This window comes from Bufo gargarizans, chromosome 6, assembly GCF_014858855.1.
Source record: "Bufo gargarizans isolate SCDJY-AF-19 chromosome 6, ASM1485885v1, whole genome shotgun sequence".
Classification (NCBI taxonomy): domain Eukaryota; kingdom Metazoa; phylum Chordata; class Amphibia; order Anura; family Bufonidae; genus Bufo; species Bufo gargarizans.
In genome coordinates this window covers 1,525,288-1,548,979 of record NC_058085.1, presented here as the reverse complement: position 1 = coordinate 1,548,979, position 23,692 = coordinate 1,525,288, and the positions used below count along the sequence as shown (strand labels likewise).

At 48.9% G+C, this 23,692-nt stretch overlaps 1 protein-coding gene across 2 annotated transcripts in view; it reads left to right on the top strand.

Annotated features, from left to right (window-relative positions):
- Positions 1–18,926: 18,926 nt before the first annotated feature.
- ELMO2 (engulfment and cell motility 2) overlaps positions 18,927–23,692 on the top strand; it is a 65,190-nt gene continuing 60,424 nt past the window's right edge. For both annotated transcript variants that reach the window (XM_044297538.1, XM_044297537.1), the window contains exon 1: positions 18,927–19,006. The gene's annotated coding sequence lies outside the window, so the exon portion shown is untranslated. The remainder of the gene's footprint in view (positions 19,007–23,692) is intronic.

The following is a 23,692-nucleotide window of genomic DNA, read 5'->3' as shown; positions in this document are numbered from 1 at the left end:
GGTGATTCTCACAGTGATGTCACAGTAAGGGGGTGATTCTCACAGTGATGTCACAGTAAGGGGGTAATTCTCACAGTGATGTCACAGTAAGGGGTGATTCTCACAGTGATGTCACAGTAAGGGGGTAATTCTCACAGTGATGTCACGGTATTACGGGGGGGTAATTCTCACAGTGATGTCACAGTAAGGGGTAATTCTCACAGTTATGTCACAGTAAGGGGTAATTCTGACAGTGATGTCACAGTAAGGCAGGGGTATTCTCACAGTGATGTCACAGTAAGGGGGTAATTCTCTCAGTGTCTCACAGTAAAGGGTAAATTCTCACAGTGATGTCACAGTAAGGGGGTAATTCTCACAGTGATGTCACAGTAAGAGGGTAATTCTCACAGTGATGTCACAGTAAGGGGTTAATTCTCACAGTGATGTCACGATAAGGGGGTAATTCTCACAGTGATGTCCGATAAGGGGGGCAATTCTCACAGTGATGTCACATTAAGGGGGTAATTCTCACAGTGATGTCATAGTAAGGGGGGTAATTCTCACATGATGTCACAATAAGGGGTAATTCTCACAGTGATGTCACAGTAAGGGGGTAATTCTCCCAGTGATGTCACAGTAAGGGGTAATTTCACAGTGATGACAGTAAGGGGGTAATTTCACAGTGATGTCACAGTAAGGGGGTAATTCTCACAGTGATGTCACAGTAAGGGGGTAATTCTCACAGTGATGTCACAGTAAGGGGTAATTCTCACAGTGATGTCACAGTAAGGGGGTAATTCTCACAGTGATGTCCAGTAAGGGGGTAATTCTCACAGTGATGTCACAGTAAGGGGTAATTCTCACAGTGATGTCACATAAGGGGTAATTCTCACAGTGATGTCACAGTAAGGGGTAATTCTCACAGTGATGTCACGATAAGGGGGTAATTCTCACAGTGATGTCAGTAAGGGGGTAATTCTCACTGTGATATCACGGTAAGGGGTATTCTCACAGTGATGTCACAGTAAGGGGTAATTCTCACAGTGATGTCCGATAAGGGGGTAATTCTCACAGTGATGTCAGTAAGGGGGTAATTCTCACAGTGATGTCACGGTAAGGGGGTAATTTCACAGTGATGTCACAGTAAGGGGGTAATTCTCACAGTGATGTCACGATAAGGGGGTAATTCTCACGGATGTCACTAAGGGGTAATTCTCACAGTGATGCACGTAAGGGGGTAATTCTCACTGTGATGTCCATAAGGGGTAATTCTCAGTGATGCACATAAGGGGGTAATTCTCACAGTGATGTCACGTAAGGGGGTAATTCTCACAGTGATGTCACATAAGGGGGTAATTCTCACAGTGATGTCACGAGTGAGGGGGTAATCCTCTCAGTGATGTCACAGTAAGGGGGTAATTCTCACAGTGATGTCACAGTAAGGGGTAATTCTCACAGTGATGTCACGTAAGGGGGTAATTCTCACAGTGATGTCACAGTAAGGGGGTAATTCTACAGTGATGTCACAGTAAGGGGGTAATTCTCACAGTGATGTCACGTAAGGGGGTAATTCTCACAGTGATGTCACAGTAAGGGGGTAAATTCTCACAGTGATGTCACAGTAAGGGGGTAATTCTCACAGTGATGTCACAGTAATGGGGTAGTTCTCACAGTGATGTCACAGTAAGGGGGTAATTCTCACAGTGATGTCACAGTAAGGGGGTAATTCTCACAGTGATGTCACGATAAGGGGGTAATTCTCACAGTGATGTCACGATAAGGGGGCAATTCTCACAGTGATGTCACGGTAAGGGGGTAATTCTCACAGTGATGTCATAGTAAGGGGGTAATTCTCACAGTGATGTCACAGTAAGGGGGTAATTCTCACAGTGATGTCACAGTAAGGAGGTAATTCTCACAGTGATGTCACAGTAAGGGGGTAATTCTCACAGTGATGTCACAGTAAGGGGGTAATTCTCACAGTGATGTCACAGAAAGGGGGTAATTCTCACAGTGATGTCACAGTAGGGGGGTAATTCTCACAGTGATGTCCCAGTAAGGGGGTAATTCTGACAGTGATATCACAGTAAGGGGGTAATTCTCAGTGATGTCACGATAAGGGGGTAATTCTCACAGTGATGTCACAGTAAGGGGTAATTCTCACAGTGATATCACGATAAGGGGGTAATTCTCACAGTGAGGTCACAGTAAGGGGGTAATTCTCACTGTGATGTCACGGTAAGGGGGTAATTCTCACAGTGATGTCATGATAAGGGGGTAATTCTCACAGTGAGGTCAAAGTAAGGGGGTAATTCTCACAGTGATGTCACAGTAAGGGGGTAATTCTCGCAGTGATGTCACAGTAAGGGGGTAATTCTCACACTAATGTCATTGTAAGGGGGTAATTCTCACTGTGATGTCACTATAAGGGGGTAATTCTCACAGTGATGTCACAATAAGGGGGTAATTCTCACAGTGATGTCACAGTAAGGGGGTAATTCTCACACTGATGTCACCGTAAGGGGGTAATTCTCACTGTGATGTCACTGTAAGGGGGTAATTCTCACAGTGATGTCACAATAAGGGGGTAATTCTCACAGTGATGTCACAGTAAGGGGGTAATTCTCACAGTGATGTCACAGTAAGGGGGTAATTCTCACAGTGATGTCACGGTAAGGGGGTAATTCTCACAGTGATGTCACGGTAAGGGGGTAATTCTCACAGTGATGTCACTGTAAGGGAGTAATTCTCACAGTGATATCACAGTAAGGGAGTAATTCTCACAGTGATATCACAGTAAGGGAGTAATTCTCACAGTGATGTCACCGTAAGGGGGTAATTCTCTCAGTGATGTCACAGTAAGGGGGTAATTCTCACAGTGATGTCACAGTAAGGGGGTAATTCTCACAGTGATGTCACAGTAAGGGGGTAATTCTCACAGTGATGTCACCGTAAGGGGGTAATTCTCACAGTGATGTCACAGTAAGGGGGTGATTCTCACAGTGATGTCACAGTAAGGGGGTAATTCTCGCAGTGATGTCACAGTAAGGGGGTGATTCTCACAGTGATGTCACAGTAAGGGGGTGATTCTCACAGTGATGTCACAGTAAGGGGGTAATTCTCACAGTGATGTCACAGTAAGGGGTGATTCTCACAGTGATGTCACAGTAAGGGGGTAATTCTCACAGTGATGTCACGGTAAGGGGGTAATTCTCACAGTGATGTCACGGTGAGGGGGTAATTCTCACAGTGATGTCACGGTGAGGGGGTAATTCTCACAGTGATGTCACAGTGAGAGGGTAATTCTCACAGTGATGTCACAGTGAGAGGGTAATTCTCACAGTGATGTCACAGTGAGAGGGTAATTCTCACAGTGATGTCACAGTAAGGGAGTAATTCTCACAGTGATATCACAGTAAGGGAGTAATTCTCACAGTGATATCACAGTAAGGGAGTAATTCTCACAGTGATGTCACCGTAAGGGGGTAATTCTCTCAGTGATGTCACAGTAAGGGGGTAATTCTCACAGTGATGTCACAGTAAGGGGGTAATTCTCACAGTGATGTCACAGTAAGGGGGTAATTCTCACAGTGATGTCACCGTAAGGGGGTAATTCTCACAGTGATGTCACAGTAAGGGGGTGATTCTCACAGTGATGTCACAGTAAGGGGGTAATTCTCGCAGTGATGTCACAGTAAGGGGGTAATTCTCACAGTGATGTCACAGTAAGGGGGTGATTCTCACAGTGATGTCACAGTAAGGGGGTAATTCTCACAGTGATGTCACAGTAAGGGGGTAATTCTCACAGTGATGTCACAGTAAGGGGGTAATTCTTACAGTGATGTCACCGTAAGGGGGTAATTCTCACAGTGATGTCACAGTAAGGGGGTCATTCTCACAGTGATGTCACAGTAAGGGGGTAATTCTCACAGTGATGTCACAGTAAGGGGTGATTCTCACAGTGATGTCACAGTAAGGGGGTAATTCTCACAGAGATGTCACGGTAAGGGGGTAATTCTCACAGTGATGTCACGGTGAGGGGGTAATTCTCACAGTGATGTCACGGTGAGGGGGTAATTCTCACAGTGATGTCACAGTGAGAGGGTAATTCTCACAGTGATGTCACAGTGAGAGGGTAATTCTCACAGTGATGTCACAGTGAGAGGGTAATTCTCACAGTGATGTCACAGTAAGGGGGTGATTCTCACAGTGATGTCACAGTAAGGGGGTGATTCTCACAGTGATGTCACAGTAAGGGGGTGATTCTCACAGTGATGTCACAGTAAGGGGGTGATTCTCACAGTGATGTCATAGTAAGGGGGTAATTCTCACAGTGATGTCACGGTAAGGGGGTAATTCTCACAGTGATGTCACGGTAAGGGGGTAATTCTCACAGTGATGTCACAGTAAGGGGGTAATTCTCACTGTGATGTCACTGTAAGGGGGTAATTCTCACAGTGATGTCACAATAAGGGGGTAATTCTCACAGTGATGTCACAGTAAGGGGGTAATTCTCAGTGATGTCACAGTAAGGGGGTAATTCTCACAGTGATGTCACGGTAAGGGGGTAATTCTCACAGTGATGTCACAGTAAGGGGGTGATTCTCACAGTGATGTCACAGTAAGGGGGTAATTCTCACAGTGATGTCACAGTAAGGGGGTGATTCTCACAGTGATGTCACAGTAAGGGGGTGATTCTCACAGTGATGTCACAGTAAGGGGGTGATTCTCACAGTGATGTCACAGTAAGGGGGTAATTCTCACAGTGATGTCACAGTAAGGGGGTAATTCTCACAGTGATGTCACAGTAAGGGGGTGATTCTCACAGTGATGTCACAGTAAGGGGGTAATTCTCACAGTGATGTCACAGTAAGGGGGTAATTCTCACAGTGATGTCACAGTAAGGGGGTAATTCTCACAGTGATGTCACAGTAAGGGGGTAATTCTCACAGTGATGTCACAGTAAGGGGGTAATTCTCACAGTGATGTCACAGTAAGGGGGTAATTCTCACAGTGATGTCACAGTAAGGGGGTAATTCTCACAGTGATGTCACAGTAAGGGGGTGATTCTCACAGTGATGTCACAGTAAGGGGGTAATTCTCACAGTGAAGTCACAGTAAGGGGGTGATTCTCACAGTGATGTCACAGTAAGGGGGTAATTCTTACAGTGATGTCACCGTAAGGGGGTAATTCTCACAGTGATGTCACAGTAAGGGGGTGATTCTCACAGTGATGTCACAGTAAGGGGGTGATTCTCACAGTGATGTCACAGTAAGGGGGTAATTCTCACAGTGATGTCACAGTAAGGGGGTAATTCTCACAGTGATGTCACAGTAAGGGGGTGATTCTCACAGTGATGTCACAGTAAGGGGGTAATTCTCACAGTGATGTCACAGTAAGGGGGTAATTCTCACAGTGATGTCACAGTAAGGGGGTAATTCTCACAGTGATGTCACAGTAAGGGGGTAATTCTCACAGTGATGTCACAGTAAGGGGGTGATTCTCACAGTGATGTCACAGTAAGGGGGTAATTCTCACAGTGATGTCACAGTAAGGGGGTGATTCTCACAGTGATGTCACAGTAAGGCTGCTTTCAGACGGGCGTATTGAGATCCGTCAGTATTCTCAGGATTCATGATGATTTACCATCAGTATTGTCAGTAGGATTTCATCAGGATTTGGTCCCTTTCAGACGAGCGAGTTTTCCGCGCTGATGCAATATGTGACGTGAACGCATAGCACCCCCACTGAATCCTCACCCATTCATTTCAATGGGTCTGTGTACATGAGCGGTTTTCTTTTCACATACCATTTCTGCGTTGCGTGAGAATCGCAGCATGTTCTATATTCTGCGTTTTTCACGCAGCCCTGGCTCCATAGAAGTGAATGGGGCTTCAGTGAAAAACGCATCGCATCCGGAAGAAAGTGCGGGTGCGATGCGTTTTTCACTGATGGTTGCTAAGAGATGTTCTTTGTAAACCTTAATTATTTTTTTCATGTGCCCGAAAAATGCATATTGTGCGTGTGAAAGAGGCCTTACATGCGTATTTCTTCCTCCCTTCATTATTTATGCACTGCACAGACTGTAATGTGCGTATTTGGAAAGAAATAAGCAGAAAACTCGGACATGCTGCAGATTTTAAACACTGACGGAAATGATATACCCACGTGAATAGTCTTATTCAGTACTTTCACACTAGCGTTAAAGTTTTATGGTATTGAGTTCCGTCATAGGGGCTCAATACCGTAAAAAAACGCTTCGGTTTTGTCCCAATGCATTCTGAATGGAGAGCATTACGTTCAGTATGCATCAAGATGTCTTTAGTTCAGTCCTTTTTACGTTATTTGGCCAGAGAAAAGTATGTTCCCCGGTCAAAATTCTGGAACACTTGCCGGAATGCCAGATCCGGCATAAATTTCCATTGAAATGTATTAATGCCGGATCCGTTACCTAGTGCTCCGGAAAAATGGACCCGGTTTTCCGGTCTGCGCATGCGCAGACCTTTGAATCTTTAAAAAAGATAAATACCTAATCCGTTTTTTTCGGATGACACTGGAGAGACGGATCCGGTATTGCAATGCATTTATCAGACCGATCTGCATCCGGATCCGGAAACAAATGATATCCGTTTGTATACGGATTTACGGATCCAGCAGGCAGTTCCGGCAACGGAACTGCATGCCGGATTCTTCTAACGCTAGTGTGAAAGTACCCTAACATTAGCAGCGGATTCCGGGACATAAAATCTGCACTTTATACACATTGCAAATACGCTTGTCTGAAAGCGGCCTTAAGGGGGTAATTCCCTCTACAGCAGGGATGGGGAACCTTTTTTCTGCCGAGGGCTTTTTGGATATTTGTAACATCGTTAGGGGGCCATACAAAATTCTCAGCTTAAAAATTTGACTGTATTTGATCAAACATATAAGTGACTTAGGGGTAAGTTACAGAAATTGCGCTTCAATTAAAAAAATCTAGAGCGCTGTATTTTTGTAGCACAAAATGGCGCCTGCACTATATAGATTACTTATAGTACAGGCGAAATTGTGACCAAACATAGCAGTCTAATTTTTAAATTCAGAATGTTATGTATTTAGTTGTTTATTTGGCATTAATGGCAGCCAAGCTCATCCCAGGGGGGTCCAGAGAGGGGCTCACCCAGCTTTCACTCTGCTACTGTCCCTGCCTCTTGCTTTGCAACTTTCCCTGTCTTTGTCCCTTTCTCAGGCCTCTTTCACACTACGTTTTTTTTTTTCCGTTTTGCGTTCCGTTTTTTGCGTTCCGTATACGGTCTGTATACGGAACCATTCATTTCAATGGTTCCGCAAAAAAAAACGGAATGTGTTCCGTATGCATTCTGTTTCCGTATTTCCGTTCCGTTGAAAGATAGAACATGTCCTATATTTGGCCGCAAATCACGGTCCGTGGCTCCATTCAAGTCAATGGGTCCGCAAAAAAAACTGAACACATACGGAAATGCATCCGTATTCTGTTTCCGTTCCGTTTTTTCTGAACCATCTATTGAAAATGTTATGCCCAGCCCAATTTTTTCTATGTAATTACTGTATACTGTATATGCCATATTGAAAAACGGAACAGAACAACGGAACGGAAACGGAACCACAATGGAAGCAAAAAAACGGAACAACAGATCCGTGAAAAACGGACCGCAAAACACTGAAATGGACATACTGTAGTGTGAAAGAGGCCTCAGTCTCAGATCTGCACCCTCACCTCCATCAGCCTCAAATCAGACCCCTCCAAAGACTACAGATCAGACTCCTATCAGACCTCTCATCAGACCCTCCCTAGCCTCAGATCAGCCCCATCAGAGCGCCCAGCCTCAGATCAGACCCCCCAGCCTCAGATCAGACCCAGCCAGCCTCAGATCAGCCCCATCAGAGCGCCCAGCCTCAGATCAGACCCCCCAGCCTCAGATCACACCCCCCCAGCCTTAGATCAGACCCCCCAGCCTCAGATCAGACCCCCCCAGCCTTAGATCAGACCCCCCAGCCTCAGATCAGACCCCCAGCCTCAGATCAGACCCCCCAGCCTCAGATCAGACCCCCCAGCCTCAGATCAGACCCCCCAGCCTCAGATCAGACCCAGCCAGCCTCAGATCAGCCCCATCAGAGCGCCCAGCCTCAGATCAGACCCCCCAGCCTCAGATCACACCCCCCCAGCCTTAGATCAGACCCCCCAGCCTCAGATCAGACCCCCAGCCTCAGATCAGACCCCCCAGCCTCAGATCAGAACCCCCAGCCTCAGATCAGACCCCCCAGCCTCAGATCAGACCCCCCAGCCTCAGATCAAACCGTCCCCAGCCTTAGATCACACCCCCATCAGACCCTCCCCAGCCTCAGATCAGCACCCATCAGACCCCTTAGCCACATATAAGACCCCTCCCAGCTGAAGATCAGACTGTTATAAGACCCCCCCAGCCTCAGATCAGATTCCCATCAGAGCCCCCAGCCAGTGCAATGCTGTTCTCACCTCCTCTGCCTCCCGCATGCTAATGACTGCTTCCATAATGGAAGCGGTCATTAGCATTTTCACTATATGTTCTAGCAGGGGGCCACATGAATTGATCCCGGGGGCCGTATGCGGCCCCCGGGCAGGAGGCTCCCCGCCCCTGCTCTACAGGGATGATGCACACAGTGATGTCCCAATAGTGAGGTAATGTTCACAGTGATCATCTACTGAATGATATTACTGCATAAGAATTATATGTATCCACGACCTCACAGCAAGGAAAAAAAGCTACAATGATGTCACATGCTGGTATAATGTGCACACAATATTATAATATATATTGCACAGTGTTAACAGGCACTTAATAACCTGGAACTGTGCTGAGAATTCACTTTTTATTATATCAAAACAATTAGATATAACAATTAAAAATAAGTATATGATATATACAAAAATATATATAAAGTAAAAAAATGTGAAGAAAGAATAAAAAAAAAAATACAATATAAGGGCTCATGCACACGGCCGTTGTTGTTTTGCGGTCCGTTTTTCACTGATCCGTTGTTCCGTATGAGTTTTTTTTAAAATCTGATTTAAGTCCTCTTCTGTTCCGTTATTGCACAAAACATATCCGTATGGCTTCCGACTTTGATACGTTTTTTTGCGGATCGTATACAGAAACAGTAACTTATTAATCACCAAACACATGAGCAATATGGGCTGGGCATAGCATTTCTACAGTATGGATCCACAAAATACGGATGTGTTCCGTGTGCGCTCTGTATTTTTTGCAGACCCATTGACTTGAATAGGGCAGTTGCGGACAATAATAGGACATGCGTTACTTTTTTGCGGAACGGCCATGCGGACAAATGTAAACGGAATGCACACGGAGTAACTTCTGTTTTTTATACAGCCCCATTCAAGTGAATGGTTCCGCATACGGTCCGCAAAAAAAAAAGATGGAATGGAGGGGGCTGGTAATTCATGATAAATATAAGAGGAGCAAAAAATCTATAAACATGGTTTTGATCAAAATACATACAGAGACAGTATTTCACAGCAATATCTATTGATGGTAAAATAAGGTACGGCTCAAATCTCCCGAAGGGGCAATGCATATAAAGGCTTCCATAATAGTGGCACAAAACAATAGTGCCAGGGAGATCAAGAGGATCCAAAAGCACCTCTGACGGTCATAGAAACAATCTTACAGCCAAGAACCCCATCCCAGTGTCCCCCACTTACCCAAGGCGTTTCGCCGAATGGCTTCATAAGGGGAAGCCCTTTATATGCATTGCCCCTTTGGGAGACAATTATTACTAAAAGGCCGTGGGGTAGGCCTATAACAGTGCACCTACTACCAGAAATAGAGACGGGTGAGCCACTATATCTCTTTTTCTAATATAATACAGGTCCTTCTCAAAAAATTAGCATATTGTGATAAAGTTCATTATTTTCTGTAATGTACTGATAAACATTGGACTTTCATATATTTTAGATTCATTACACACCAACTGAAGTAGTTCAAGCCTTTTATTGTTTTAATATTGATGATTTTGGCATACAGCTCATGAAAACCCAAATTTCCTATCTCAAAAAATTAGCATATATTTTATTCGACCAATAAAAGAAAAGTGTTTTTAAGACAAAAAAAGTCAACCTTCAAATAATTATGTTCAGTTATGCACTCAATACTTGGTCGGGAATCCTTTTGCAGAAATGACTGCTTCAATGCGGCGTGGCATGGAGGCAATCAGCCTGTGGCACTGCTGAGGTGTTATGGAGGCCCAGGATGCTTCGATAGCGGCCTTAAGCTCATCCAGAGTGTTCGGGTCTTGCGTCTCTCAACTTTCTCTTCCCAATATCCCACAGATTCTCTATGGGGTTCAGGTCAGGAGAGTTGGCAGGCCAGTTGAGCACAGTAATACCATGGTCAGTAAACCATTTACCAGTGGTTTTGGCACTGTGAGCAGGTGCCAGGTCGTGCTGAAAAATGAAATCTTCATCTCCATAAAGCTTTTCAGCAGATGGAAGCATGAAGTGCTCCAAAATCTCCTGATAGCTAGCTGCATTGACCCTGCCCTTGATAAAACACAGTGGACCAACACCAGCAGCTGACATGGCACCCCAGACCATCACTGACTGTGGGTACTTGACACTGGACTTCAGGCATTTTGGCATTTCCCTCTCCCCAGTCTTCCTCCAGACTCTGGCACCTTGATTTCCGAATGACATGCAACAGTCCAGTGCTGCTTCTCTGTAGCCCAGGTCAGGCGCTTCTGCCGCTGTTTCTGGTTCAAAAGTGGCTTGACCTGGGGAATGCGGCACCTGTAGCCCATTTCCTGCACACGCCTGTACACGGTGGCTCTGGATGTTTCTACTCCAGACTCAGTCCACTGCTTCCGCAGGTCCCCCAAGGTCTGGAATCGGTCCTTCTCCACAATCTTCCTCAGGGTCCTGGTCACCTCTTCTCGTTGTGCAGCGTTTTCTGCCACACTTTTTCCTTCCCACAGACTTCCCACTGAGGTGCCTTGATACAGCACTCTGGGAACAGCCTATTCGTTCAGAAATTTCTTTCTGTGTCTTACCCTCTTGCTTGAGGGTGTCAATGATGGCCTTCCGGACAGCAGTCAGGTCGGCAGTCTTACCCATGATTGCGGTTTTGAGTAATGAACCAGGCTGGGAGTTTTTAAAAGCCTCAGGAATCTTTTGCAGGTGTTTAGAGTTAATTAGTTGATTCAGATGATTAGGTTAATAGCTCCTTTAGAGAACCTTTTCATGATATGCTAATTTTTTGAGATAGGAATTTTGGGTTTTCATGAGCTGTATGCCAAAATCATCAATATTAAAACAATAAAAGGCTTGAACTACTTCAGTTGGTGTGTAATGAATCTAAAAGATATGAAAGTCTAATGTTTATCAGTACATTACAGAAAATAATGAACTTTATCACAATATGCTAATTTATTGAGAAGGACCTGTATATACCTGCTTCCTGCCGCTTTGTTCCAGTCCCCTGTCTCACTTCAGTAGTCTTACTGTCCCTCTCCTGTAAACTTTCAGACAGATAGTCAGGTACACCGCTGAAGCCAATGACTGGCCTCAGCAGGGATGTGCCCCACTGGCGAAACTATAGGGGTTGCATAGGTCGCAGTTCCCGGGCCCCTAAGCCTAAGAGCAGACGTCACTGGATGTAAGGGGTACATATGTGGGGCTGTATGACCCTGTATGTTCTGTAGCGCTGTATGTAATGTTTTCCAAGTATGTCTTTAAAGGGATTGTCTGCTTTTTTTTCGTACGAGCACTGCCTTCTCTGCTCTGTTTATCTGCTCATCACTGCGATTGCAGTAGCGAGCAGGTGAACAGAGCAGAGAAAGCAGCTCTCATATCAGTGCTGCCCCCTCTTAAAACGGCTGATCGGTGGGGGTGCCGAGACAACCCCTTTAACAGTAGGACTGGAGGGAATGGGTTAGGTTGAGATTTTGGCCTGGAGGGGGAATGTTTAAATTTTTGCCTCAGGCAGAAAGGCTAGGGGCACCCCTGCCCCTTGCCATAAAGCACTGAGGGAAGGGGGTCCCAAGCTGAACTCTTGCACCAGGGCCCATGAGCCTTTAGCTACGCCCCTGATGTGCCCCCAAGTGGCATCTCATCGCTGGGTTATGTGTCACTTGGGGACACGTCACTGCAGCAGTGATTGCAGTGGCGTACAGGGCTCCGTCTGGAAGTTTACAGGACGGCGATATTAAAAGGCCATATTAAAACAAATTGTGGACGACACTATTATGAGGGATCTGTGGACGACACTATTATGGGGGATCTGTGGACGACACTATTATGGGGGATCTGTGGACGACACTATTTTGGGGGATCTGTGGACGACACTATTATGGGGGATCTGTGGACGACACTATTATGGGGGATCTGTGGACGACACTATTATGGGGGATCTGTGGACGACACTATTATGGGGGATCTGTGGACGACACTTATGGGGGATCTGTGGACGACACTATTATGGGGGATCTGTGGACGACACTTATGGGGGATCTGTGGACGACACTTATGGGGGATCTGTGGACGACACTTATGGGGGATCTGTGGACGACACTATTATGGGGGATCTGTGGACGACACTATTATGGGGGATCTGTGGACGGCGCAGTTATGGAGAGGGGGATCTGTGGACGGCGTAGTTATGGAGAGGAGGGATCTGTGGACGGCGTAGTTATGGAGAGGGGGATCTGTGGACGGCGTAGTTATGGAGAGGGGGGATCTGTGGACGGCGTAGTTATGGAGAGGGGGGGGATCTGTGGACGGCGCAGTTATGGAGAGGGGGATCTGTGGACGGCGTAGTTATGGAGAGGGGGATCTGTGGACGGCGCAGTTATGGAGAGGGGGATCTGTGGACGGCGCAGTTATGGAGAGGGGGATCTGTGGACGGCGCAGTTATGGAGAGGGGGATCTGTGGACGGCGCAGTTATGGAGAGGGGGATCTGTGGACGGCGCAGTTATGGAGAGGGGGATCTGTGGACGGCGCAGTTATGGAGAGGGGGATCTGTGGACGGCGCAGTTATGGAGAGGGGGATCTGTGGACGGCGCAGTTATGGAGAGGGGGATCTGTGGGTGGCGCAGTTATGGAGAGGGGATCTGTGGGTGGCGCAGTTATGGAGAGGGGATCTGTGGACGGCGCAGTTATGGAGAGGGGGATCTGTGGACGGCGCAGTTATGGAGAGGGGGATCTGTGGACGGCGCAGTTATGGAGAGGGGATCTGTGGACGGCGCAGTTATGGAGAGGGGGATCTGTGGACGGCGCAGTTATGGAGAGGGGGATCTGTGGGTGGTGCTGTTATAGAGAGGGGGATATGTGCACTGTTATGGGCATAACAGTGCACAGATCCCTTTCCTCATAACAGTGCACAGATCCCCCTTTCCATAGCAGTGCCATACACAGACCCCCCTCCTCCCCATAGCAGTGCTATACACAGACCCCCCTCCCCATAGCAGTGCCATAGACAGATCCTCCCCCCTCCCCATAGCAGTGCTATACACAGACCCCCCTCCCCATAGCATTGCCATAGACAGATCCTCCACCCTCCCCATAACAGCCCCGGCCCCGATGCTTATAAGTCGGACTAATCACTGCATCTTTATTTTACCTTTGTACAATGACGCTCCTGTAACAGCCAGGCAGAGCGGACGGCGGCGTAACGTCACTCAATCACGTGACGCACCTGCTCCGCCCACTTCATGAATGAAGGAGGCGGAGCAGGCGTGTCACGTGAGTGAGTGACGTTACGCCGCCGTCCGCTCTGCCTGGCTGTTACAGGAGCGTCATTGTAAAAAGGTAAAATAAAGATGCAGCGACCGCCCGCCCGCATAGCAACGAATCGGCGATTATTCGATAACTGGATTCGTCGACAACGAATCCAGTTATCGAATATAATTGATTACATCGATTAATCGTTGCAGCCCTAGGAGCATCTATCCTTATGACTCTAGGTTGTGCCATTCCTGTATTATTCCTGCTAGAAGCTTATCAATGAATTCTCAGCAGCTTGCACTAAAGGTACAGCTGGGGGTTACCTTGCACAGTCTGACACCAGCAGCACTGATTGGACACAGTCAGACACACGCGCTGTTGGTACCTTTACTGCAGATTGCTGGCAATTTATTTGTGAACTTCTAGCAGGAATAATACAGGAATGGCACAGCATGGCGTCATACGTATAGATGCTCCAGAATTGTTATTACATGGGGAATGCAGGTTGTTACTAACACAGACATGTCAGGAAAGGGGACAGTGCTCTTTAATGAAGTAGGATATTGTCCTGGCCACATGGCCGGTGACATCAGTTGGTCTTCAGGATATTAAGAGGAGGACAATAGGGGGTTTAGTGGAAAAACAGGTTATTGGAAGAGAAGAAAATGAAAGGGATTGTCTCATCCCCTTTCAGAATGTAGCTGCAGCTCCGGGCTTGGGAAAGCCATGTCTGGTCCAATGTAGTATTACCGCCAGCCACTCAGATGAATGACCGCCTATGGAATACATAGACATTGGGCCTGGGAACCCTCTTATGCCTGGCTCAGTACAGGGGGATGTAAAGAACGTGCCACCCTCCTAGTCCTCGGCGTCTACATCTGAGTGTTGTAAGGCAGGATTAGGGCTCAGGCACAAGAACGTATTTTTCTTCCGTTTCCGAACGTATGCGGAACTATTCATTTCAACGTGTCTGCAAAAAAACCATGTCGTATTCAATTGTTACTAGGGATGAGCGAGTTGACTTCGGCTCATCGGAGCCAATACATTCTAATACTGTACGGAGCTCCCGCTCTGTACAGTATTAAAACAAAGTTTTATGCGAATCGACTTTGGATGAAGCACCTGAAGTCGAATGGCATAAAACTTTGTTTTAATGCTGTACGGAGCTGGAGCTCTGTTTGTATTGGCTCCGATGAGCAAAAGTTATTACTTTGCGAAGTCTCGCGAGACTTTGTGTAATAACTTCTGGAATTAAAGAGGACCTTTCATGGGTCCAGACTTAATACTATAAACTAAGTATGAGGTTATGTAGGGCATAGTACAGGGATCTAACTGCACTGACTAGTTTGTCTGGGCGCCGCTCCGTTTGCCCGCTGTGCCCCTGTTCACTTTTCCCGCCTGGTATGCTAATGAATAGCATCGGTACAGGGAGGAGGAGACTGTCCATTTTAAATGGGTCCTGAAAAAAATCAGACAGCACAATGTCCAATTTTTTTTCAGGACCCATTGAAAATGAATGGGTACAGAACTGGTCCAGAACAGATATGGAAAGAAACAACGGACGTGTGAATGGACCCTTAATCTGTGTTTTCGCTATCCTCAGAGTCAGCCTGAAGTCAATGGGGCAGCGGCCTCCTTGCTTCATGTCTAGCTAAGCCCTCCCCTTACCCATTCTCCCTTCACTGTGATTGACATCCTGCTGTGAGTCTGGGATCGTGCAAGTCTCGCGCATGAGCGGTGCGCTGCTTGTCACTGCGCGATCCTGTCTCTGGCCCCCGCACTCAGCCGCTGCCCCCTTGACTTCAAGCTGACTCTGAGGATAGCGAAAACACAGATTAAGGCCTCATGCACACGGCCGTTCCGTGCATTGGGGACCGCAATTGGTGTCCCCAATGCACGGGCAACATCCATGCAGCGGGCCAGACCCAATTAACTTGAATGGGTCCGTGGTATGTCCGCACCACGAAAAAGTATGACGTCATATTTTTTTGTAGTGCGGAACCACGGAAAGAAACACCACGGAAGCACTCTGTAGTGCTTCCAGTGTTCCGTTCTGTGACTCCATTCCGCATCTCTGGACCCATTCAAGTGAATGGGTCCGCATCTGTGACGAGGGATGCACACGGCCAGCGGCCGTGGATTGCCGACCCGCCGTTTGTGGCCCAACGGCCATGTGCATGAGGCCTAAAACAGCGTTTTTATAAAGTATACAACAACCAGCAGGGGAATAAAAAACCTGATTAGGAACACACTGGGGGCTACTGTAAGGTAATGATGTCGGTTTAAAATGTGTTTTGGAGGTGACAGGTTCCCTTTAAAGTGAATGGGGCTGAGCTGTGATACCAAGTATGGCCACTATACAATGTACGGCGCTGTGCTTGGTGAGCTGAGAGCAGGCAAACAGCTGATCACTGGGGGTCCCAGGTGTGGGACCTGTTCCAATCAGATACTGTATCAAACTCTTGGAAAACCCATTTAAGGTCCCTTTCACACAAGCGAGTTTTCCGTGCAGGTGCAATGCGTGACGTGAACGCATAACACCCGCACTGAATCCTGACCCATTCATTTCAATGGGTCTGTGCACATGAGCGTTGTTTTTCACGCATCAGTTCTGCGTTGCGTGAGAATCCCAGCATGTTCTATATTCTGCGTTTTTCACCCAGCCCTGGCCCCATAGAAGAGAATAGGGCTTCAGTGAAAAACGCAGTCCGGGTGCGATGCGTTTTTCACTGACGGTTGCTAGGAGATGTTGTTTGTAAACCTTCAGTTTTCTTTCACGCACGTGAAAAACGCATCAAAACGCATTGCACCCGCGTAGGGTTGGGCGATATACCAGTATCACGATATACCGCGGTATAAAAAAAACGGCGATATGGCGATATCGCCGTTTCCTAAATACCGCGGTATTTTGTGACGTCATCAAAGAGGTCAGCGCACATTGTGCGCTGACCTCTTCTAAACGTGCGTCCGCCCGCTTCTAACAACTCGCCTTCAGGAACTGACTGAGCACTTACCGCCCGCCCCTGCACCTTGCTCTTCCTCTCGCTCCTGGCCAGTGGCCTGCCTCCTTCTTGCTCCGCCTACCTTAGTCAAGTCTCCACCCACCAAGTCTCCATCACCGTCGTCACCCACCAGTGCCGGGCGCCGTGTGAGTACTGTCTCTGGAGAGACTTTTCCTGCTGTCTGATGACAAAGTTATAAACTTACTACTTCCCGCAGCGGCCGCCCCGGCTCTCCCTCCTCCTCGCTCCCATAAGACCTTATTATAACGCTCCTTGTGGCCCCCCCATACAGTGCAACGCCTCCTTGTGGGCCCCCCATACAGTGCAACGCCTCCTTGTGGCCCCCCATACAGTGCAACGCCTCCTTGTGGCCCCCCATACAGTGCAACGCCTCCTTGTGGCCCCCCATACAGTGTAACGCCTCCTTGTGGCCCCCCATACAGTGTAACGCCTCCTTGTGGCCCCCCATACAGTGTAATGCCTCCTTGTGGCCCCCCATACAGTGTAACGCCTCCTTGTGGCCTCCCATACAGTGTAACGCCTCCTTGTGGCCCCCCATACAGTGTAACGCCTCCTTGTGGCCCCCCATACAGTGTAACGCCTCCTTGTGGCCCCCCCATACAGTGTAACGCCTCCTTGTGGCCCCCCCCATACAGTGCAACGCCTCCTTGTGGCCCCCCATACAGTGTAACGCCTCCTTGTGGCTCCCCATACAGTATAACGTCTCCTTGTGGCCCCCCATACAGTATAACACCTCCTTGTGGCCCCCCATACAGTATAACGTCTCCTTGTGGCCCCCCATACAGTATAACGTCTCCTTGTGGCCCCCCATACAGTATAACGCCTCCTTGTGGCCCCCCATACGGTATAACGTCTCCTTGTGGCCCCCCATACGGTACAACGCCTCCTTGTGGCCCCCCATACGGTACAACGCCTCCTTGTGGCCCCCATACGGTATAACGCCTCCTTGTGGCCCCCCATACGGTATAACGCCACCTTGTGGCCCCCCATACGGTATAACGCCTCCTTGTGGCCCCCCATACAGTATAACGTCTCCTTGTGGCCCCCCATACAGTATAACGTCTCCTTGTGGCCCCCCCATACAGTATAACGTCTCCTTGTGTTTTTTTTCTTTTAAACGGGTATTTATTGCGATATATATCGTTATCGCGATAAATTTTTTAATATCGTTATCGTCTGAATATTTTTGATATCGTCCAACAAAACTGAACGCAATCGCAGACAAAACTGACTGAACTTGCAAAATGGTGCGAGTTTCACTGAACGCATCCGGACACAATCTGTATCTTTCCTGTGAAAGAGGCCTTAACATTTTCATGGTGTTCATTTTAATAATATCCATATTTAAAGAAAAAACATAAAATCCTGCAGTTTTCGCACTGGCAACTAAGCCAATAACAGGCGCCACTTCTTGGTCTGTACAGATCACTTTGCTGCAGTTATCTGCTTATCTGTACTGATAAATGTCAATCAGTCTGGCTTATGTCCCAGATTCTGTCAGAAGGTTACTGTTCATGCGCTTATTGTGTGTGACTGCGGCGAAGGGGGTGACAGGTGCACTCCTCTAGATGGCCATTTACATTAACGTATGGCGACCACCGAACTGGAGCGTGTATGGGTCTTCTAGATGATAACGGTTGGACATGTTGGATTCAAGGCAAGCGAGCCTAGTGTTGTGTTGGGAGATAAGTCACTCCCCATTCACCACACATGCATGCTCCGCCGAGGCCGAGCATGCATGTGTAGGTGTCGGTACATTCACAGGCAGTGGGCTTGTCTGATATCTCATTTCTCTGAATAGGGCTTCAGCCAAATGAAGAAATTCCTGCAAATCTGAATCCAGTCCAAAGCTATGGTGGGAAATGTAGTGCATTTGTAAACACTGGTCCTATATAAAGCTATGGACCCCCATAGCAGTGCCCACCAGGACACACTCCCTCCCACCCCCCTGTATGACACGCAGTCACCCTGCTGCGACCAGTCCGGCCGGGGTCGCTGCCGCTGTGCATTATGGGACACCTCAACCTCTCTGCTCTGCCACTTTAATAAAAGTCAGATCCCAGGACAACTCGGTGGTGTGTGACAGCGGAGGCAGCCAATGGGCATCAGAGAACAGGATTAGCCACGCCCCCACCTGCCATTATATTCCCCGCTCCACGTTTTGATTGACAGTTTCCTCGCATCAATGAGCAAACGACTTGGGAAAGCCCGCCCCCGGGGCGTTACCACGGCAACAAGACTGAAGGGAGCGGCGGAGCCGGGAAGAGGTGAGAGAGGGCCTGGGGATGCAGGAACGGGTTAAATCCGGGTCACTTGCTGGGGTTTAGTGGGACACTCGGGCTGGAGTGGCCCGGAGGGTGAGGTGGTGGGGGCACAGGCCGGCGAGCCAGGTGTGCGCCGGAGGCATGTAACATGGCCGAGACGTGTGGTGTGAATGCGGCTCTATGTGCGGCGTCTGCCTCTATACTTAGCGCTGTCCGCAGTGCCCGTATCCCCGGAGTCCGCAGGAGACGGCACTGAAGGGTTAACCCATTAACGCATTCATTGCCGCCTCCGTACATAGACAGTGTGGTAAAGTCCAGGGTGATGATGGCCACTTACCTCAGCACCCACCGGGGCTCACTGTGCCTCAGGATGGGGGCATTGTCTCTTACATTTGACTCCTCGCCCCACTTACCACTACATGTCACCCGTGGGACCCCATCTGTGTCTGTGACCCCCGTGAAAGGTCAAAACCTCATCCAGAGTCCATGGATCCATCAGGGCAGGACGGGGTGGGGGTCCTGAGAATCTGACGTCAGGACCAAAACGACATAAGGGCCCGACATACCGGGGGCCCGAGGCATGGTGGCAGATGTTCCATGCCGGATGTCACTTGGTACATTTACAAAAAAAGAGCGTGGATTTAAAGGGGTTCTCCGGGCACACTTCGCCGCCCCATCTGCGTGATCGGATGGGCGCATGTGCGATACTTGGACTGTTGCCTTGGCAATCCAGTTCCCAGTCGTGTCCGGTCAGGACAGTGTGCCCGGAGAGCCCCTTTAAGGACACATTCTAGAAAGGACTTAAAGATAGGATTTTCAGGAATAAAAATAAATAAAAATCTACCGATCCAGGCACAAACTTTTTGGCGCGCCCACACCACACCGATTCCACCTCATTACCCCACACGCCTGATACGGTGAGGCGTGCCATAAACTGGTCACCTGACCTGTCGTCGCTATGGGGATTGTGTCAGCGCATACGTAGAAGGAGCGGAATCGGTAAGGTTGGCCGGACAGCTGTCTCTCCGGACCCCCATACACATGCATGCTTGGCTCAGCCGAGTGTACATGTGTTGTGAATGGGGTCAGACCCCCGCCATGGTGACTTATCTCCTCGAGCATGTTGAAGTCCAGCTGTCCTGTCCTTATTTCCTCCACATCTGCCATCAGGGGAGCCGGGAGCCTTCCGAAATCTGTTCTGGACTATCCACTGGTAAGAAGTGGATTAAAGGGGTATTCTGGCTGTAGGACAGGAAAGGGGATAACTATTAGCTCAGTGGGGGGTCCCACCCTTGGGACCATGACAATGGGGTCACCCTGAAATGAACAGAGCGGTAGGTCGGGTACGCACACTGCTGCTCAGTCCAACTCTATGGGATTTTCGGAAACAGCCGACCACTGTACTCACTACAATCGGAATCCCCCTATAACTCAGCAGAAAGTCTCTCTTATGGATCGCCTCGTTCATGCGTCCGTGAATGGCGGCGGTGTGTTGTCCGCGGTCTCCACAGAGCGCTCGCCTCCCCATTGACTTTAATGGGTGTAGGTAGGGGATGCCCTGGAAATACGTGGAATATGGATAGCAAAAAAATGAACCTGCAGATTTTTCACGGAACCTTGACCGTCATGGATGTTAACACGGATGTGCGAAAGAGGCCTAAATGAGGGGCTCTGCGTTGTGTTTCCTAAGGCTTGGGTCATATGTTTCTGTCATATTTTCCAAAATTCTGACGTGTGAATAAACCCTTAGAGGGTGTTTGAAATTGGGTTTCCAAAAACAGACAACCCCCTTAACCCCTAATGTCGTAGTTGCTGATGCGGAGCTGATGACGTCACCGCGGAGCAGAGGAGAACCGGGATTTTTCAGTAAACTACGTTGGATTTTTCTGGTTCTCGCCCCATTAATGTGATCAGTTTGATTTTCTCGGGTGTTACCTTTGCGATGTACATAAGGATTACTGGACCCTTGCATCGTGACGAGGGGCGGAGGTTGCGTGCAAGTGTCATTGTCACTGGTGGTGCTGGATCTATACTGGTATCGGTCAATAGATTGATCTGGTGATGTCACTGCAGTGGATGGGGGATGGAGGGGTAAATGACTTGGGTATACATGACATTGGTTGTATTTTAGGCCAGGGAATATACCTGAAGCCTTTGGGACTATCGTCATGTGAAGAAGGGGTGCGTGGCCCCCGGCGGCCAATAGGGACGCCCCCATCTGGCCGACCAACAAGGAGGATGGAATAGTGTAGCGCACGGTGCTAATTCCAATGCACTCAGTAGATTTAGGTGGTCACCAATGGTCCCTGCAGGGGGCGTCCAAATTATGGGTAGCCCCTTATTAGTTCAGCATCACGTTAAAGGGTTTCCCCGAACCTGACGCGTCATTTATCAAAGGAAAGAGCATAAAAGAGGTGTTACTGCGGACATTGGGGGTCTGCGGGTGGTATAATGCCTACAGGGGGATTCTGGCCAATAACCAAAAATCCAGTTTTGTCCAAGATAGGCAATGGTCAGGATTTGACATCGGCTGCTTTCAGACTACAACTCCCAGCATGCACATCTACCTGGTTGTTCTTGTAACTCCCACAGAAGTGAAAGGAGGATTCTGGGAGTTGTAGTTTGAGAACAGCTGGAGTGCCGGAGGTTCCTGATCCCTGCCCTGCGACTGTCCATGGACTGAGCCTGGTGTAGCTGAGCTGCAGTACCAGACACAACCAGTGTACAAGAGTGGCGCTGTTTCTCATGCAACCTCTTTAATCAGTGCAAAGGCTTGTTTAAAGTGTGTGAGGTCGTAAATCTGTCGTCTGACAAGTCGTAGAGCAGCGGCTAACCAACCGATGACGACAGCATGTCCAGACTGGAGCTGCAGGCGGCCAGAGACATGAAGGAGGATAGTAGACTGCTTGGTAGGTCGGTGACTACAGTAGCATGCTGCAGCCGTCATATGTGGTCTCTGCGGCCATGTTATCTCTTCACTTAGCTGATTGTGCCTTGGCCTCCATTCGATTTTGTTTCTGTGTAGGCGCATCGCGCTGCCGCTCTGAGGCCCCGACATCTGCCATTGGGGTAGATCCGGAGTGACTCTTTAGATAGTCGGCCGGTCCCTCTGAAATCGTAGCCTGTATGGGAATGAATGGTCTCTGACTGACTCAAGCAATTTGTATACAGACGATGAGCACATAAATGGTTAAATTTACAGATGCCATAAAGGAGAACCCGGGACCCTGCGCGGAGCAGATTGTTCCTCTGTGCCCCCGGGCTGGTACATGTGAGCAATCAGACGAGGCACGGTGATAGAGATGGTATCATGGCAGCTTGTGGGCACTTCACTGTTATCTGTAACCCGCAGCGTGCCATCTGATGTGCAGCACCGCCACACACTGCCAGTTTAGTTCGCCCACTGCAGGACTTGTAAGGAGAAGCGTGAGTGGACGCTGAGGTTTCACACTGACTAATACCGGCTTCCTCCCATCTGTAGCTCACATCTCTGACCTCAGGCCTGGCTGCAGAGCCTCCCCGGGCCCTCTGCTGTGGCCCCCCTTGTCCCGGCTCCTGGTCCTCATTGCTTTCACTTCCTACTGACATGACGAGGAGAGAAGTTGATTTCCCACAGTGCACGGGGTGGAGATAGAGAGCCGATATATAGAATGGTATCTGTCTTCAGAGCAGGCTTCTCCAAACGTATCTAATAGGTCGCACCAGGCAATCTGTTCTGCAGCACAGTGCCCGTGTTACCTCTGTAGCAGCACAGTGCCCGTGTTACCTCTGTAGCAGCACAGCGCCCGTTTTACCTCTGTAGCGTCACAGCGCCCGTTTTACCTCTGTAGCGTCACAGCGCCCATTTTACCTCTGTAGCGTCACAGCGCCCCTATTACCTCTGTAGCGTCACAGCGCCCCTATTACCTCTGTAGCGTCACAGCGCCCCTATTACCTCTGTAGCGTCACAGCGCCCCTATTACCTCTGTAGCGTCACAGCGCCCCTATTACCTCTGTAGCGTCACAGCGCCCCTATTACCTCTGTAGCGTCACAGCGCCCCTATTACCTCTGTAGCGTCACAGCGCCCCTATTACCTCTGTAGCTGCACAGCGCCCCTATTACCTCTGTAGCGTCACAGCGCCCCTATTACCTCTGTAGCGTCACAGCGCCCCTATTACCTCTGTAGCGTCACAGCGCCCCTATTACCTCTGTAGCAGCACAAAATACCTCCCCAGCAGCGCCAAACAAATGACACCAGTGCAGCACCAGCAGTATTCTCCCACTTCCTGCCCCCCCCCCCCTTCTTGCATCTCCTTCACTGGGGAACAGCATCCTTTCCTTTTCTGCTCCTCCCCCACTGGTAGCAGCATTTTCCAACTTCCCGCTCATCCCCCATTGGCAGCAGCATTCTCTCCCTTTCTTCCCCTCCCTCACTAGCAGCAGAATTCTCCCCATTCCTGCCCGACCCCCACTAGCAGCAGCATTCTTCCCATTCCTGCACCCCCACACACACTGCTAAACAGTATTCTCCCCCTTTCGCGCATTGGTGCAGGATTGTCCTGCCTTTCAAACATTCCCCCATTGACAGCTGCATTGCCCCCCTTCCTAACTTTCCTGCACTGGCAGCAGCATTGTCCCCTTCACACTCCTTCTTCCCTGATAGCAGCATTACCTCACTTCCAACCCTCTCCCACTATAACAGCATTGTC